The sequence below is a fragment of the Dipodomys spectabilis genome, unplaced genomic scaffold, assembly GCF_019054845.1.
Source record: "Dipodomys spectabilis isolate Male_0828 unplaced genomic scaffold, ASM1905484v1 ptg000055l, whole genome shotgun sequence".
NCBI classification, from domain to species: Eukaryota; Metazoa; Chordata; class Mammalia; order Rodentia; family Heteromyidae; genus Dipodomys; species Dipodomys spectabilis.
The window spans coordinates 173,154-178,615 of NW_024870732.1; the positions used below are offsets into that span (position 1 = coordinate 173,154).

General features: G+C 35.2%; 1 non-coding gene across 1 annotated transcript; it reads left to right on the forward strand.

Moving 5' to 3' along the window:
* The first annotated feature begins 4,012 nt into the window (after nt 1-4,012).
* LOC122108297 lies at nt 4,013-4,114 on the forward strand. Its single transcript, XR_006147528.1, has one exon. It is a non-coding gene; the product is annotated as a U6 spliceosomal RNA (small nuclear RNA).
* The last annotated feature ends 1,348 nt before the right edge of the window (nt 4,115-5,462 follow it).

The window sequence follows — 5,462 nt, forward strand, 5'->3', positions numbered from 1 at the left end:
GCATTGGACCAGATCCAACACCCCTTTATGATGGAGGTTCTGGAAAAATTAGGAATCCATAGAACATTCCTCAATACAATAAAAGCTGTATATGGAAAACATGCAGCCAGCATTATAATTAATGGTGAAAAACTAAAGCTATTTCCTCTTAACTCAGGAATGAGAAAAGGATGTCCACTCTCTTAACTTCTCTTCAATTTAGTATTAGAATGCCTAGCTACAGAAATAAGACAATATGCCAATATAAAAGGGATCCAAATAAGGAAAGAAGAAGTAAAATTCTCCCTCTTTGCAGATAAAATGATCTTGTACTTAAAGAATCCCACGGACTCCACTCCAAAATTACTCAAGCTAAATCAAAACTGTCAAAATAGCAGGGTATAAAATTAACCCTCAGAAATTAATGGCTTTTCTGTATGCCAACAATGAGAAAAGTGAGGCTCAAATCAAGAAAGGTTTTCCATTTGTAAGAGCCCCACAATAAATGAAATACCTAGGAATTAACTTAACCAAAGAAGTGAAGGACATTTATGATGAAAACGTTAAAAATCTGAAAAAGGAAATCAAAACAGAACTTAGAAAGTGGCAAAACCTCCCATGCTCCTCGATAGGAAGGATGAACCTTGTGAAAATGGCAATATTTCCCAAGGCTATCTACAAGTTCAATGCCATACCTATCAATATTCCAACCGCATTCTTCAAGAAAATAGAAGAGGCAATCCCAAAATTCATATGGAACAACAAAAGACCCCCAATTGAAAAAAGCAATCCTTAACAGAAAGAACAGTGTTGGAGGAATATCAATACCAAATTTCAAACTCTACTACAAAGCCATAGTAATTAAAACAGTTTTGTACTGGCACAAGAAAAGACCTCAGGAACAATGGAATAGAATTGAAAACCCAGAAATGAACCTACAGACCCATAATCATCTAATATTCGATAAAGGATCTAAAAAGATAAAATCGAAGAAAGGCTGTTGAGTAAATGGTACTGGCAAAATTGGTTAATCACTTGTAGAAAATTAGATCCTTATATATCACCCTGTACCAGAATCAACTCCAAATGTATCAAAGACCTCAGAGTCAAAGCAGATATTCTGAAAACATTACAGGATGGAATATGAGAAACCCTAGGTCTCCTTAACAAAGGCTGAAATTTTCTGAAAAGAAACGCAAAAGCACAACAAATGAAAGTTTGGACAAATAGGATTGCATGCAGTTGCAGAGCTTCTGCATGGCAAAGGACATAGCTAGCAGGATCAATAGAAATCCCACGGAATCAGAGAGGATCTTCACTAGCCATAAAACCAACAAGGGTTTCACATCTAAAACAGATCTGGAAATCAAAAAATTAAATCCTCCAACAACGAATATTCAAAGAAAATACTGCCCAATAAATAAGTGGGCTAAAGACATAAAGAGAAACTTCTCTGAAGAGGAAAGGAGGGTGACCAATAAAGACATGCAGAAATGCTCAACCACCCTAGCCATAAAAGAAATGCAAATCAATCAACATTGAGATTTCACCTCACCCAAGTTAGAGTGGCTATAATCAAGAACTCTAATAACAACAGATGCTGGAGGGGATGTGGACAGAAGGGAACCTTACTTCATTGCTAGTGAGAGTGTAATCTTGTTCAACCACTTTGGAAAATAGTATGGAGGTTCCTACAAAGACTCCACATAGAGCTCCCCTATGACCCAGCAATCCCACTTTTGGGCATTTGCCTAAATGATCACAAACAAGACCATACTAAAGCTACCACACAGATATATTTATTGCAGCATTACCATAGCTAAGATATGGAACCAACTCAGATGTCCCTCAGTAGATGAATGGATCAAGAAAATGTTGTATATATACACAATGGAATTCTATGTCTCTATCTGAAACAATGATATGGCCCCATTTGTTAGGAAATAGAAAACTTGGAAAAAAAAATTTATTAAGTGAAGTAAGCCAGGCCCAAGAAACAGAGGTCCCATGGTTTCCCTTATTAGCAATTACTAGTGTATGTCTGAGACATGCAGAAATTGTTAGATAAGTTGATGTTAGGTGAAATGAACCCCAAGATAAGAATTCAATTTTTTTTTCTGTAATTATTTCTAACATATTTATAAGATGATTTCTTTGTTACTTTGTATGTCCCTTCTGCATGGTATAACACCTGTTTTTGCTGTATTTGATGTTGGTATAATTTGTGGAGGGGAAGGGAAAAATTTTTTAAATATGGATACATGTGGACCCATTGCAACAATGAGATATACTAGACATTATGTCGAAAAACAAATTTTACAACTTTGGATGGGGGAAAGGCAGAGGGGGAAACGGGACGTAAGAGAGGTGAGATGGGAAGGGATAGTAAGGGGAAACAAAGGAGTATGCAACAATGCTTGATAAGAAATGTACTCATTACCTTGCCCATGTAATTTTAACCACTCTGTCTGGTATTTTCACACTTAAAAAAAAACACGAAAAACCATAAAATATAAAGTATTTTTGATAAAAAATAAAAATGGCTCAGAATAAATAATCAATGCAAAAACAATCTTTACAGAAGCAAACTCTCAGAGATATTACATGACTTTGAAAAGGATAAAGTGGCTGAATTTAATATAAATTTAGAAGTATGACCATTCAAAAATATAAAAAGATATTCTTTATTTCATTATATAACCCAAAACAGAAAGTAAATGTTGTTTAGATGATTTTTTAAAATACAGTCTCTCAGGTGCTGGGAGGGTGGTTCAGTGTAGAGTGCTTGCCTTGCATGCATGAGGTCCTGGGTTTGATTCCTCAGCACCACTTAAGCAGAAAAAGATGGAAGAGATGCTGTGACTCAAGTAGTAGCAATAGCCTTGAGCTGAAGTGCTGAGAGACAGCACCCAGACCCAGAGTTCAAGCCCCACAACCAACAAAAATAAAACAAAAACAAAACAAAATACAATCTCTCACTTTTGTGTGCTCAACATTGTAACACTAGTGCTTCAGTCTAGGGCTAAGATTTTAGGTGTGGACATTTATCAACACTCCTGATTCAGATTCTAATTGATAAAATTTTTAATCAATGTTTTGTTATTAATTTTGCTCTTTGTAAATTCACATATACCTATAAAAAACAGTGTGGCCATCCCAATAACATTCTCAAAGTATTTCCTAATGATGACTTACAAAAAGTTGTATTATATTACAACAAGGAAAGCAATGTTACAAATAAGGAAAACCAATACATAAATATTAATGATTAATAAAATAAAAAACAAAACATTTACCTCTATTTCTAGTATTTGAAATGTACTACATATTCGATTTATTATTTTCTCATATTGCTGTACATTTAAAACTGCCTAAGTCTATGATGTTCAACAAGAATTTTATAGACTATGAGTAGCCTTTAAAGTTACCCACTAAGATTATTATTTATGGTTCATCTCATCATTTGTATATGGCTTATACCATCATTTATTCCTCGCTAACATATAAAGTAAGGAATCCCTTAAATTTTAACGGAAACTGTGAAATTAATGTCTTAAATCTTCACTCTGCTTCTTTACACAAACACTTTGCAATTTCTCATTAGTAAAGTTTCTATAAACTCTGAAATGTACATACTTAGTAGTATATGACTGCTACCATGAATCTTAAATGCTTTATGGAAAAGTTTTACAGCGTGCTAAATAGTCTTAATTTTGGCATATATGAGCAAATTCCCAAAATTAAACATGTTTAAAACATTAAAACTTTTAACAAACCTTAACACTTTCTATAGTGTTCATTATGGCAGGTTCCTTGTTCAGAATAATTGAATTCCTCCTCCTACACATCCGTTGAACAACAAATATATGGAATTATTTTGTTTTGGACATGTCAATCTTGACTTTATTCTTAAATGTGTTCTTATGTAAGAAATACATGGTTCTAAAATTTCACAACAATTCTTTTGAATTTAATTTTTGTGGAATTGTCTAGTTTAAGAAAATCAATTACACTTTATATATAAAATTGTTCTGTGCTCAATTCAGTAGCACATACACTAACATTGGAACAATAAAGAGAAGAATATCCCCTGACTGAGGATGACACTCGACTTCGTGAAGCATTCCAGATTTTTAAAAGAACAGATGCTGGATAGGATGTGGGCAGAAGGGAACCTTAATGCCTTGTTGTTAGGAGTTTAAACTTGTTCGAAGACTTTGGAAAGTAGTATGGAGGTTCCTCAAAAGACTACATAGAGCGCCCCTAACACCCAGCAATCCCATTTTGGCATTCACCCAAATGATCACAAACAAGATCATACTAAAACTACCAGGAAAACTATGTTCATTGCAGCATTATTTACCAAAGCTAAGATATATAACCAAACCCGATGTCCCACAGTAAACGAATGGATCAAGAAAATGTGTGTGTGTGTGTGTGTGTGTGTGTGTGTGTTTGTGTACTGGAATTCTATACCTCCATCAGAAAGAATGACATCACCCAGTTTGTTAGGAAATGGAAAGACTTGGAAAAAATTATATTAAGTAAATTAAGCCAGGCCCAAAGAAACATAGGTCCCATGGTTTCCTTATTTTCAATAACTAGTATGTGTCTGCTACAAGTAGAAAACATCATATAAGTTGATGTTAGGCAAAATGAACCCCAAGATAAGGATTCAAATGGTTTTTCTTTCTTGCGATTGTTTCTAAGATATTTATAAGATCATTTCTTTGTTGCTTTGTATGTTCCTCCTGCAAGCTAAAGCCCCTGTTTTCACTGTATTTGATGTTGGTACTATTTGTGGAGTGGAAGGGAAACACAAATCATTCAAATAGGGATGCAGGTGGACCCATTGCAACAATGAGATGAACAAGTCGTTGTGTCAAAAAATGATTTTGGCCGGGGGTTGAGGGATGTGGACAGTGGGGGGACTGGGGTGGGGGAGGGGTTAGTGGGGGTGGAGGGTGGAAGATGGGCAGGGATGGGAAGGGGAAACAAAGGAGGAGCAAGTGGACCCATTGCAACAATGAGATGTACAAGTCATTATGTCAAAAAATGAACTTTACAACTTTGGTGGGAGGAGGACCGGATGGGGGATGTGGGGGAGTATGGGAAGGGATAGGAAGGGGAAACAAAGAGGAGGCAACAATGCTTGATAAGAAATGTACTCGTTATCTTGCCCATGTAATTGTAACTCCTCTGTCAGTATTCTCACAATAAAAATAAAAGAAATGTACTCAATAACTCACCCATGTAATTGTAACCCCTCTGTATGGCATTTTCAGAATTAAAAAAAAATAAAGAAACATAGGTCCTATGGTATCCCTTATTTGCAATAACTAATGTATGTCTGGGATAAGCAAGAAGGTATGGTAAGGCGAAAAAAAGTAGTAGGCAACAATGCTTGATAAAAAATGTACTCATTACCTTTTCCATGTAATTGTAACTTCTCTGTATGGTATTTTCACAATTTAAAAAAAAGG